The sequence below is a fragment of the Lygodium microphyllum genome, chromosome 7 (genome assembly GCF_053477565.2).
Source record: "Lygodium microphyllum isolate KBCC chromosome 7, Lygodium_microphyllum_v1.1.10, whole genome shotgun sequence".
In the NCBI taxonomy this organism is placed as follows: domain Eukaryota; kingdom Viridiplantae; phylum Streptophyta; class Polypodiopsida; order Schizaeales; family Lygodiaceae; genus Lygodium; species Lygodium microphyllum.
In genome coordinates, this window is record NC_141141.1 from 33,408,326 (window position 1) to 33,423,375 (window position 15,050).

The following is a 15,050-nucleotide window of genomic DNA, read 5'->3' on the forward strand; positions in this document are numbered from 1 at the left end:
GCACTGAAGGTCGTCGTCATCGCCAAAAAGCTGTCGTCGTCCTGTCACGAATGATTTAGGGAGGTCACAATTTTTTTTTTCATTCTATTGGAGATTAATCTTACTAAAGCTTAAATCTTACTAAGTTACAAAGGTTAAATTCTCAAGATTCAACCCCTCCCATAGTGGTTGTTCGTATATAGTTAATCTTGAATGGGTTTTGACTTCCATCGAAGCCCCTGTTCACACTTGTGGACTGACAGAGTTCAATTCCAGCAAACAGATTGCAGTCTACATGCACGAATATCCTTTTGGAAGACGACTGTGATATCAAATTCAGCATCCGCAAAGAAAAATAACTATAAAAAGCCATTTTTAAAAAAAGAGAAATAATCCTTGTAAACCCGACTTTGAGCTACGCTCATCCCGCTGACAAGATTTGGAGTGTGTGAGGTCTTTTGGAATTTTGTAGGATGTCCGATCAAACCATGGAAGATTTTATGGCTGAAGGTGATCTATCAAAACCAACGATGGAGCAAAAACTGGATTTCATTATGATGCGGCTTCAAGAGGAACGAAGAACACGTCAAACTTTGCAAGCTCAATTGGCCAATCTGCAACGATTTACCACCAATCAAGATGGACCACAATCTAAAAATCTTATACGATGTATGATCGATGCAATACTTGAAGCGCAATCTATTCGGAAAGAAACAAAGATAAGTAAAAGAAATTTTAAATTTCGTACTTTCAATGGGTCACACGATGGAAAGATTGTACTTGCTTTTATTAGTCAATTTTATGATTATTTCCATGAAGAACAATATGTTGAGAAAGACAAAATTAAGTGTGTCACTAATCATAGTGGACAGAGCATTCCATGTTGGACATTGTCCGCAAAAGCATTGATTGTCCTACTACTTGGGAGACTTTCCAAAAGAAAATTTTGCAGAATTTCCTTCCACCCCAATTCCACGAGAAAGCAATCAAACAATGGGATCTTCTGCAACAGAGGGATCGTGAGCCTATTTCACAATATACCTAGCATTTTTGGAATGCTTTATTACAACTTCGAATGCTGATTGAGGCAATCCATAAACGCAAGTTTATGTCTAGCTTACTTGGACATTTTTATGCGGAGGTGAACATGTTCAAGCCAACGACTCTCGAAGATGCAATTTCCTTGGTCCATGACACTAAAGACAAAATTCAAGGATGAGAGAAGCGACCACAACAATTTCAAACTAATGGTAACTTTGGTTCAAAACAATTGAATTCAAATTTTTGAAGATTCAATCAAAACAGTTTCCTTCAAACTTCATTCCGTAAATCTTGGACACGACCCCTTGCTTTACCATCCAAATCCTAAGCCATCTTTCTAGCCAAATCCCAACATTCTTAAACTTCTAGCTATTACCAATAATGTGTCTAAAGCCAAACCTATAGTATGTTACAAATGTCATCAACCTGGACATCTAGCGGCAAATTATCAATCCAAAAATCCAATTGTTCACATCAACTATATGGGAGCAACAGAAGATGAAGAACATGAAGAAATGCCAGATTTCACGAAAGACGATGACGATATAGGTACTACTTCAAATACTTTACCAGGTATGCCAAATTCCCATTCTTTATTAACAATGAAATGTCTTGTGCATGGTAAAGAAAAGATTGTTTTACATGATGATGGGAGCACACACCACTTTATTTCTACAAAATTAGTCAAAAATTGAATTTACATACTGTTTCTACTCATTATCCATCAAGGTTGCATTCTTAGACACTAGATACAATGGAACACAAGAAGTGCATGACTTAGAAATTAAAATTGGTGACTATGTTGAACGAAGAAATTTCTTAGTTATGTCTTTACAATCTAATGACATTATTTTAGAAATGCCTTGGTGTCATCAGTATAATCCCGATATAGATTATTCCACGCATTCAATGAAGATTCATTCTGATGGAAAACATATTACATTGCATGGTATGTACACTTTCGATAATTTTCCATTGCTTAGTCATACACAAGCTAAACATGCATTAAGAAAAGGTAGCAAATCCTACTTAATATGGATGAATGAAATTGAAGCTAAAGAAAATCGTATGAATTCTAAGCACGCACAATTTCTTTCACAATTTCAAGATTGTTTTGTTGTTGACTTACCACCTCGCTTACCACCTATACGTTCTGAAGATCACAAAATAGACTTAATTCTTGAATCACAACCACCATGTAAAGAACCGTATAGACATAACCAAATTGAACAAAAAGAAATTCAAGCCCAAGTTGAAGAATTGTTAACCCGATGACTCATTAGACCTAGTAGTTCTCCATTTGGTGCACCCGTCCTATTAGTAAAGAAGAAAAAATACCTATAAGATGTGCATTGATTATCGTGTCCTAAATAATATCACTGTTAAGAATAGATATCCGATTCCTAGGGTAGATGATCTTATGGACAAACTACAAGGATCTGCAATATTTACTAAGATAGATCTTAAATCTGGATACCATCAAGTATGACTGGACACATATGATATATTCAAAACTGCATTTAGAACACAATTTGGACACTATGAATTCCTTGTTATGCCTTTTGGTTTAACTAATGCACTAGCCACATTCAGTCGTATGATGAATCACGTATTTTTGAAGCATCAGCATTGTGTCATTGTTTTCTTTGATTACATATTGGTTTTCAGTAAGAATGAGAATGAGCATTATAAACATTTATCTTTGGTTTTCAAATTATTGAAAGAGAATCAATTATATGCTATTCTTGAAAAGAGTGAATTTTTCCAAACACAAATTGAATACCTAGGACATATTATTTCATTTGAAGGTATTAAAGGTGACCCTAAAAATATGGAAGCAATTTTGAATTGACCATACCTAAAAATGTGCACAAATTACGTTCTTTCTTAGGTCTTTCTAGCTTTTACAAAAAATTTGTGAGAAATTTTTCATTACTTGCATTACCTTTGACAAAATTATTAAAGAAAGGCATTGTATATCATTGGTCCAACAATCAACAAAAGTCCTTTGATTTACTGAAACATGCTTTAACTCATGCTCTTGTATTGCAATTACCTTACTTCAATAGACCATTTTTCCTAGTAGTCACTGATGCTACTGGATCTGGAATAGGAGCAGTCCTTGTGCAAGATTCCCATCCCATAGCCTACTCTAGCTGCAAACTTAACCTTCTGAACTTAAGTATTCTACCTATGATAAGGAATTGCTAGCTGTAGTACAAGCTTTATGTCAATGGAAACACTATTTAATGGGATCTAAATTCATGATCAAAACTGACCAACAAAGCATTAAACATCTCCTTAGTCAACCACAAATATCTGACCAACACATTAAATGGGCTGGTTTTATTCAAAGTTTTCATCCACTCATACAATATCAACCAAGTAAAGAGAATGTGGTTATCGATGCTTTAAGTAGAAGACCGACTATTCATAATATCTCTGTGATATATTTTGACTCTCTTCTCCCTATGAAAGATACCTATGACCAAGACCCTAGTTTTCAAGCTGATTGGAATAAATTAGTTGAATTCCCATTGATTTATTGTCTTACGCTGATGGATTTATGTTCTATGAAAAAAGATTATGTGTAACTGTTCCATTTCGATCATTTGTTCTGCATGAAATTCATTGTCCCCCATATCAAGGCCATAGAGGAATTATTTCTACTTTGCATACACTAATTGAAGATTTTTATTGGCCACACATGGAATCTGATGTATCTAACTTTGTATCTGAATGCTTAATTTTCCAAAGAGTTAAACGACACCATGGTAAACAATATGGTTTATTAATGCCTTTACCAATTCCAGAACGACCATGGGAACAAATATCAATGGATTTTATCACTAGTTTGCCTAACACTAAAGCTAATCATGACATAATTTGGACTATTGTCGATAGGTTTAGCAAACAAGCATATTTCATTCCATGCAAGAAAATGTTAACAACATCTCAAGCTACTCAATTGTTCTTGAAAATTATTTTCACTAATCATGGTTTGCCAAAAGTTATTATTTCTAATCGTGATTCTAATTTTTGCAATAATTTTTGGATTAGTTTGTTTGCTAATTTAGGAACAAAGATTGATTTTTCATCTGCATTTCATCCTTAAAAAAATGGGCAAATAGAAGCTACTAATAGTACAATTTTAGATCTTTTGCATGTATACACAATTTCAAAACCACAAACATGGGATACACATTTCCATTTAGTTCAATTTGCATATAGTAACACACCACATATGAGATCAGAGCTTTGAGCTTGGGATGTGCCTAAAATTTTCCAAAAAATCCAGAATTTAGGGGAAAAATATTCAACATCGGAGGCGGCGGCTCTAGCTATGACGATTTTAAGCACCAAGTGAAAGACGACTTTTAAAAGGCGCCCGAGCGACATTTGTGGATTTTTGATAATTTTTTAGACTGCCGTGCAGGTTGTCAGGAGTTTCCAGTCAATGCGGGATGTCAAGCCTAACGCCCATGATTTTTCAGAGCTCGATTTGGATGCCGAACGAAGAAGGAGCCAACAAACGGTCAAGATATGAAGAGGTGGACTAGTTTTTTGCCAAATTGGGTAGTGCCTTTTGGAGTTTGGGGGCCCCAAATTTTATGCAACATCAAAAGATGAAATCGGGGAGAGAGAAGAGGCATAAAATCGTGGAGGAAGGCGCCATCAGGATGCGCCCAATTTTTTCGCTCCATCCATGGAGATGGAGATTCCTGGTTTAAAACAACCCATATTCCAACTGATGTTACCCCCGGTCTTCTCCTTCCTTGCCGGTCTTATTGCTCGTCTTTGCTCGTGAAATGGCTGTGGGAATGAAGAAATGGAAATCTAGTCTTTCTCTCTCCTCCCTCTCTCTCCTTTAAAGGGTTGTTCCTGCGTGCAAGAGAAAATGAAGAATGGTGAAGGAAAGCTTGTTCGGTTGGGACCGGATTGCTTCCACGTCGATGTAGACATGAAGATTGCTGATTGTGAAGATGCTAGACATTGAATGTGGGCTGACCCGCAGTCCCGCACCAAAACCGAGATCCCGAAACATGAAACCTAAGAGGTAATTCAAAATTTTATAAAGAAAAATGAGTTTTTATGCCATTTGATTGATGAAACATTGTTCCCATGGGCTGATTATTCATTATGATATTTTTTTCTATGAGTTTCAACAGTTTATAATCAGAAAATCAGAAAATCATAAGTGATATGGCTGAAATTAATGTTATAAACCCAAGAAACACGCGTTTAAGGGGTAAAAATGAGGTTTTTGCAAAATAAGTGGGAAATATGAGACATAACGCCTACGAAACCTGAAATTTTTCTGTCAATGAACTTAAGGGCCATAGCCCACAATCAATCTTAATTTTTAGTCTTTTTTTTGAAGAAAATGGAGGAAAAATACCCAAAAAATGGTGAAAAATGGGTTTTAAATGGGAGAAAATTAGGAAACGGTAAAAGGAAAATTCCAAAAAATTACATGTGTGTTTGTGTAGCAGCGTATAATGAAGGTAAAGCACGAGGTCGGTTTACCCTCATTTCTATGTTTTCGTTCATGTTTATCGCTTTTTTTGCAAAGAAATACACATAAAACGACCCTTTCACCTATCAACGAATGCAGAACATTAAACGGTAGGGTGAGAGGGGAGGTTAAGCATCAAAATATAAATTAAAATTTGGTTTATGTGTTGCATCATGCCTATAGGACGTTGTTTTAAAATAAAGGGGAAAGGCAGCATGAGTGTAAGGCTCGGTGGCTATTCTCATTACATAAACGCTAGCATGGAAATCATGAAAAGATTGGTTTTGCATGATGCACAATGCTGATTTTCTTCTGTTTGTGCACTGAACTGTTCACATTATGCACTATGCATAGTTCATGGTATCAACGGAAAAGCTCCTGGACTGCATAGCAGTTGTTTTTTAGGAATTTGACCCACCATTGAGAGCGTAAGGTTATCCCTTGCCGTAGGATAGAGGGTCGGTTTCCTAAGGGACTGTTAAGTAAGGACACATGGTATATCTCCTGGATTCGAAGTGAAGAGTGGAGTGTGTTCGTTTGTTTTATATGTTGAGCAGCGCATCAAGGGGCCAATCCCTGTGATGTAGGAGAGCTGCAGTGGGACCGTGGTGTTTCTACCGAGAGGCTTCCTCCATGTATTATCGTGGCATTGCCAATGTGTATGGGTTCTCCCTCTGAGGAGTTTATAGAAAGGGAAACATTGGACTACAAAAATACAAAAAACTATAGACGCATAGATTAGGCTTTAGGGCAGTTTGTCCTTTAGCATTAGATAGACGCTCTTGGTCCGCGAGGCCGTGAGGGTATGTTTGTATGTTATGAGCATGAGGTCCGGCTAGTGCCATAGCCAGTTGCCGGCCCATTTCAGGTCCCATCAACATATAGCTACACAGAAAGCACCATTTGAAATTATTTATGGATATAGATTACCTACACCTGTTACATCATTGTCAAACAAAGTTCAAGCTACTGATGATTTTGCTAACATGCATGCTACTATTTTTTATGAAGTAAAATATATGATTGCGAAAGCCCAGCAATCATACACAAAATAAGCCAACAAGAAAAGAAAAGCTATGAGTTTCAAAGTTGATGATTATGTTTGGTTATGTATTGAAAAGCGAAGATTACAAAGTGTTGACAAACACCCTATTGTAAAGTTAGCCCCTAGATTTTATGGACCTTTCAAGATCATCCACAAAATCAATGACAATGCATTTAAACTAGAATTATCACAACACTTTTCATATTAGTTTATTACGATCTTTTAGAGGCCAATTACCTATACATCCTGTCTATGAAAACCCTGCTAAAAGAAGAAACTAAAATCCTTGAACAACCTGAAACTATTCTAGATACTGACTTTATGACCACTAGAACTGGTCATATATATTCTAGATATTTGGTAAAGTTTAAAAATCATCCTGTTGAAGAGGCCCAATGGATGCACGCTTGAGACCTAAGTGCTTACCCCTCACTGTTGGCTCCACAATGAGCTAATAGAAATTGAGGATAATTGCTATCCCACCCCGGGGGTATGATGCCAGGAGGCATATTCCAGGGTGGATTCTGTGAGGTTTTGCGGTGGATTCCGTAAAATTATATTTGTTGCCGGGGCTCATACACAAGGTGGATTCCTTGTGTGAAAAATCGATGGGGACGCCTATCATTTTCAGGCGTCTTGTTAATTGAATGTGCAAGTGGGTGATTCCATAGCGTCTGATTCTGCAAAAATACATATTTCAATTAATGGACATTTATGAGTTCAGAGTGCGCACTCATAATAAATTAAGGTTAGGATTGAGTTCTAACCAGTTTATTTATTTTATAGCTAAAGACTGCTAGGTATTCACTTTTGTCGGTTTAATTTTATTATTATCTAACAATTATGAATGCTTCAGTTGATGTGTAGAGCAAGCAACGTTGGCGTTGGGAGGCAATGGGCAATAGCGTATATTCAAGTTATTTAGAAGAAATTATCATTTTTGATGGGCGCGTATCTTAGGCGTGGTGTCAATATTCTTTTTGACATGCTTATTTATTGAAGCACTTGACATTTATTTATTATTTTGTATGTGCATGGGTGTATGATTTAAATATTTGTTATTGGACATTGTATTTGGGTATAGCCTGACTCTTTGAAAGGTGAGAAGGATCGAAGCTTGCACTCGAGAGCTATGGTGAGAGAGCAAGAGCAAGAAAGAGAGAGACAAGAAATGGGAACTCCAATAGTCACAATGTGTGATCGAGTCTTCCTTTATTCAAACTATAACTAAAAGAATAAAGAATAAAGTGACGGTGATGCGGGCACCCGCCACCTGCAGTGTGCAATGGCGGTGATTGTCAGTGTAGTAATACACGGGCAGCTAGGTAGAGGCGCCTTTACCCCCACCAACAACCTCCCACTTAAAGGCGAATCTACCCTAGTGAGGAGTGAAAAGAAAAAACAAGAAAGACAGTACAATATGTACACATGTACAACAGGATAAGGAAAGACGTCTTCTCATCCCACCCCCATCAACCTCCTAAGGACGGCAAAGCGCTCTGTGGAGAGGCTTTTCATGAGCAGATCTGCAGGATTTTGGTCAATCGAGATCTTGACAAGATCAACAGACTTGTCCTCAACGACCCCACGTATGAAGTGATACCTCACCTCAATGTGTTTCGTCTTCGCATGGAAGATCAGATTCTTGGCTAAATGAATAGCACTCATAGAATCCAAATGCAGTGTAGGGATAGTATCAATACCAAGGTCAAGAAACCAAACGACCCAACCAAATGACCTCCTTGAAAGCCTCAATGGCTACAACATACTCAGCCTCTGTAGTAGAAAGGGATGTGCATTTCTGCACCCTGGACATCCAAGAAACATCACCTCCAGCATAGGTGAATACATAGCCAAAAGTGGACTTCCTACTATCTGCATGTCCTGCATAATCAGAGTCAGTATACCCCACGACTCTTATATCCTGGCTGCCATAGCATATGCACATATTTGCAGTGCCTTTCAGGTACCTCATGATACCCTTCAGGACATCCCAATGCTTATTGCTAGATGTAGCCATATAGCGTGCCACAACACCAATTGCAAAGGCAATATCTGGATGAGCAGTGATCATGGCATACATAAGACTGCCCACTATGGATGCATAGGGAATCTTGGCCATCTCGGCCCTTTGCTCATCTATCTGCAAACAATCAGCCTGTGATACCTTCACATAAGAAAGCAATGGACAGTCAATAGGCTTTACGTCCTGCATGCGGAAGCGCTCAAGGACTTTATGAATGTACTCCCTCTGTGACAAGTAGAGGCATCCCTGATGCTTGTCGCGTCTAATGCGCATACCAAGTATGTGAGCGGCTTGTCCCAGATCTTTCATCTCAAAACTCTTCTTGAGCTTAGCTTTAAGAGCATCTAGTTCATCATGACCTTTCCCTGCTATATCAGCATATCATCCACATAGAGTACTAAAATCAATAAAGAACCATCACGAGCTTTCTTTGTGTACACCATCACGGGCTTTCTTTGTGGTCATCTTAACCACAGGAGAAAAGACCTCATCAAAGTCTACACCATGCTCCTACTTAAAACCCTTTGCTACCAATCTAGCCTTGTATGCCGGCTTGGGGTATCCAAGGGTACTTTTCAGCTTGTACACCCACTTGCATGGCAAAGCCTTCTTGCCCTCAGGCAAGGAGACTAAATCCCAAGTCTCATTCTTATGCAAGGAGTCTATCTCAAACTGCATAGCTCTCTCCCAAGAGAGACTGTCACCCCTGTGCATAGTCTCATCATAGGTGAAAGGCTCTCGTGCATCTGTAACCAAGACATAATGTATCGAGGGCTGAAATCTATCAGGTGGACGTCTGTCTCTAGTACATCGTCTCACGGCAGGCTCTATTGCCTACCCATCTGCCTATCCGACACCCTGACCATGAGCATCTGCTGTAGCTATAAGCTGTCCAACTGGCTGTGCAGGAGCTCTCAGCTCTTCCTGAAATATGACCCTGCAAATCTCAACAACTCTCTCAGGCTACCGATGCATCTTGTCTTCACGGAAAACTACATCATGACTGCGGATGACTTTCCGCACCTGCGGATGACTTTTCGCGCTTGTGGATCCCAGAGACAATAACGCATCTTGCATGCATCCCCATTGTCAAGATTGTGGGAGAGAAGGAAGGAGTCTCACTTGTAACTTTCTCACTTACACAATGGGGGAATACACACAAAGGTGGAGGCTGAAAACAATTTTCCTCTTCTTAGTTGTGTAAGCCAAAAGAACTCTAGTACAAAGAAATAGAAGGACCCTATATATGGGTCTCAAACCAAACTCAACTAGCTAAGGTGGTATACTAACTGAGCCACGAACTAGAGTAGATAAGGATAGCTGTCATCTAGTTATTATTCATGGGCAGTATACCAACCGCATCTGCAGCTAACAAGTCGGTGACATAAATGCACAACGGTCACATTGGCGTATCACGAGTGGAGCTCGATATCTCAACACTCCCCCTCGAGCTCAATCCCAATTCCTACACACCAAGCAGGTCTCTGAACTTGCGTAGCTTCTCTGTGCCCAATGCCTTCGTGAATATGTCAGCTACCTGATCCTCTGTGCTGACATAAACTAGATCAATAAGACCTAGTAAAACCCTCTCCCGCACATAGTGATAATGCACCTCAATGTCCTTTGTTCTAGCATGATAGACTGGGTTATTTGCCAAGTGTATACTGCTCATCTTGTCACAATAAATGACAACTCGCCCATCTGTAGACTGATGCATATCATAAAGTAGCGTATGCAACCAAGCTACCTCACATGCAGCCATTGCTGCACCCCTATACTCAGCCTCTGTGCTCGACAAGGCAACTGTAGGCTGTTTCTTACTACTCCAAGTGACTGCAACACTCCCAAAAGAGAACACATATCCACTGGTAGATTGTCTATCAGAAATACTACCAGCCCAATCAGCATCAGTGTATCCATGCAACTGTATTTGAACCCCAGTCTCCTAAAATAGTCCATACTGCAATGTGGACTTCACATACCTGAGTATGTGTCTAGCCGCATCCAAATGCGGTTTCCTTGGAGCCTGCATAAACTGACTTACCAATCCAACAGCATAGCTCAAATTTGGCTTGGTAATAGTCATATAAATCAAACTTTCTACTATGCGTTTGTACATAGTAGGGTCTTCGAGAAGCTCACCTACATCTGCGCTCAGCTTCACATTCTACTCTAAAGGAACTGAAATAGGCTTATAGCCTGTCATCCCATATTTGGACAGCATGTTCAATCCATACTGCCTCTGCAAGAGTCGTATCCCACTTGGTGATCTAATCACCTCAATGCCCAAAAAATAACGCAGCTCTCCCAAATCCTTCATCTCAAACTTCTGCTTCAATAGCATTTTCACATGAAGGATATCTTCATCACTATCACTCATCATAATCAAATCATCAACATAAATGACAAGTAGCATAATACATTTCTCTGTTTTTCTCACATAAAGTGAGAAATCTACCTTGGAAATCTGAAAGCTAATAGTGACAAGATACTGTCCTATCTTGTCAGACCACGCTCTAGGTGCTTGCTTCAAGCCATACAAGGCTTTCTTCAACCTGCAAACAAACTCAGGAGGAACAGCATGCACAGAACCTGGTGGCTGCTCCATATAGACCTCTTCTTGCAAATCACCATGCAAGAAGGCATTCTTTACATCCATCTGATGTAAAGACCATCCCTTTGATGTAGCCATAGCAATGACTGCTCTTACGATTGCCATCCTTGCAACGGGACTGAATGTTTTTTCATAATCAATGCCATATGTTTGTGCATATCCCTTGAATACTAATCTTGCCTTGTATCTGTTCACAGAACCATTTGCATTATGCTTCACCTTATAAACCCACTTACAACCAATTGCATTCTTATCTTTAGGCAAAGGTACCAATTCCCATGTAGCATTTTCTTCCAAGGCATCCATTTCTTCATCCATGGCTTTCTCCCATTTTTCTTTTCCCATGGCTTGCTCAAAAGAAGTGGGTTCGGGTTCTTGTATCACTTTGACCATATAGGCATAGTGAATGGCTGTAAATCCATCATATTTCAGCCTATCCATAGGATACCTAGCTCTGGTAGACCTGCGCAAAGTAGGTTCACTCCCAGGTGCTCTCAAAACATCCCTAGTCTTCCTTACTCTAGGTGTAACAATAGAAGGAATACCCAACTCATCATCAATGCTCTGTTCTGAGCCACTGGATTCACCATCCACATAAGAGTGACCTACATTCACATCAAACATGGGCTGATATACCTTCTCTTTTCCTTTTCGTGAAATTTGTATACCACTATCTACATTATTTTGAGGAGATTCTCCTGATCTCAATCTGCCTGTCCATGGCGAAGAATGTGAACCACTGCTAGAGGACACTCCAAGTCCACTAATATTTTGTGACTGCTACTGTGAATTCTGTGCAGCATTATCATTTTGTGCATCTACATCATCAATCACATTTACTAGTTTATACCAGCTACTCATCTCATCAAAAACAACATCTCTACTTACTATAAACTTACGAGTAGAAGGGTTATAGCATCTATACCCTTTCTGCTGCCTGCAGAGAGTAACCAATAAAGATGCACTTCTTAGCTTTTGGATCCAACTTGGATCTCAACTCATTTGGCACATGAACATAGGCAATGCAACAAAAAATTTTCAAATGAGAAATATTTGATTTCCTACCAGTATACCTCTCCTTTGGAGTCATCCCATGTATTGCTGCAGTGGGAGTCCTATTCATTATCTAGACTGTTGTAGCAACTGCTTCAGCCCAGTAAAAATCTGGCAAGTCTTTTTCATTGAGCATGGCATAAGATACCTCTCCAATATGCCTGTTTTTTCTTTCTGCAATTCCATTTTGTTGTGGGGTATGACTGCATGAATATTGCTTCTTTATGCCATGCTCTTGCAGGAACCTTGCAAACTCATTTGAGAGGTACTTGCCCCCTCCATCTGACCTTAGGCATTTTCTTTGCAGGCTTGTTTTTTTTTCAACCATAGCTTTAAGAGTTTTGAAATGCCCAAACACTTCACTTTTCTTTTTCATAAAATACACCCAAATTTTTCTGCTATAGTTATCAATAAAAGTGACAAAATAATGATAGCCTCCAATAGATGCAGCTTTAGTAGTCCACACATTAGAGTGGATTAATTCCAATGGCTTCTTACTCTCTTGAACATGTCTAGAAAATGGTTTCCTTGCCTGTTTTCCAAATTGACAGGCTTCACATACCTTATGCATTTCTGCAACCTTGCATTTAGGCAATCCTGCAACAATATTTTGGGCTTGCATTGATTTAAGTCAATTTACATTAACATGACCAATGTGTTTATGCCAGATATCAATATCTGCAACTACGTCGGTCCCATGTGCAAACATTGCTGCACTCAATTCAGGCATGTCTGCATCCAACATAAACATTCTGCCCTTCTTCTTTCCTTTTGCTATCAAGCGACCATTATTTTTCATATCCTCAACAAAGCATCCATGAGGATTAAATCTAACTTGCAAGCCCTGCTTAACCATTTGACCAACAGAAACCAAGTTCTTGGTGATATTTGGGACATGAAATACATCCGACATGTATTTTTTTTTCCCATCCTACATAGACAAAGAAAATTTTCTAATCTGCACAATAGGATGTGCAGTATCATCACCAGTCTCCACAAATCCTGGTTTTTCCATTTTCCTTGCATCCTGCATCCATTCTATATGACCTGTCGTGTGGTTTGATGCACCTTAGTCAACATACCACACATCGTTGCTTTCTTCTGCACTTGTCACAGAATTGGACATGTGCTACACCATAAACAAATGCTCATTTCTGTCATCACCTTGTCTACTAGTGTCAAGATTGTGGGAGAGCCTCTTCTTAATTGTATAAGCCAAAAGAACTCTCATACAAAGAAATAGAAGAACCCTATATATGGATCTCAAACCAAACTCAACTAACTAAGGTGGCATACTAACTGAGCCACGAACTAGAGTAGATAAGGATAGCTATCATCTAGCTATTATTCATGGGCGGTGTACCAACCACATCTGCAAGTGACACGTCGGTGACATAAATGCACAACGGTCACCCTGGCATATCACGAGTGGAGCTCGATATCTCAACACTCCCCCTCAAGCTCAATCCCAATTCCTGCACACCAAGCAGGTCTCTGAACTTGCGCAGCTTCTCTCTGCCCAATGCCTTCGTGAATATGTCACCTACCTGATCCTCTGTGTTGACATAAACTAGATCAATAAGACCTAGTAAAACCCTCTCTCCCACATAGTGATAATGCACCTCAATGTGCTTTGTTCTAGCATGATGGACTGGGTTATTTGCCAAGTGTATACTACTCATGTTGTCACAATAAATGACAATTGGCCCATCTGTAGCTGATGCATATCATAAAGTAGCTTATGTAACCAAGCTACCTCACATGCAGTCATTGTTGCGCCCCTGTACTCAGCCTTTGTGCTAGATAAGGCAACTGTAGGCTGTTTCTTGCTGCTCCAAGTGATTGCAGCACTCCCAAAGGAGAACACATATTAGCTAGTAGATCGTCTATCAGAAATGCTACTAGCCCAATTAGCATCAGTGTATCCATGCAACTGTATCTGAACCCCAGTCTCATAAAACAGTCCATACTGTAATGTGGACTTCACATACCTGAATGCGGTTTCCTTGGAGCCTGCATAAACTGACTTACCAATCCAACAACATAGCTCAAATTTGGCCTGGTAATAGTCATATAAATCAAGCTTCCTACTATATGTCTGTACATAGTAGGGTCTTCTAGAAGCTCACCTGCATCTGCGCTCAGCTTCACATTCTGCTCCAAAGGAACTGAAATAGGCTTACAGCCTGTCATCCCATATTTGGACAGCATGTCCAATCCATATTACCTCTGCAAGAGCTATATATCCCACTTGGTGATCTAATCACCTCAATGCCCAAGAAATAACGCAGCTCTCCCAAATCCTTCATCTCAAACTTCTGCTTCAATAGCATTTTCACATGAAGGATATCTTCATGACTGTCACCTATCATAATCAAATCATCAACATAAATGACAAGTAGCATAATACCTTTCTCTGTTTTTCTCACATAAAGTGAGAAATCTGCCTTGGAAATCTGAAAGCCAATAGCGAGAAGATACTTTTCTATCTTGTCAGACCATGCTCTAGGTGCTTGCTTCAAGCCATACAAGGCTTTCTTCAACCTGCAAACAAACTCAGGATAAACAGCATGCACATAACCTGGTGGCTACTCCATATATACCTCTTCTTGCAAATCACCATGCAAGAAGGCATTCTTTACATCCATTTGATGTAAAGACCATCCCTTTGATGCAGCCATAGCAATGACTGCTCTTACGGTTGCCATTCTTGCAACTGGACTGAATGTTTCTTCATAGTCAATGCCATATGTTTGTGCATACCCCTTGACTACTA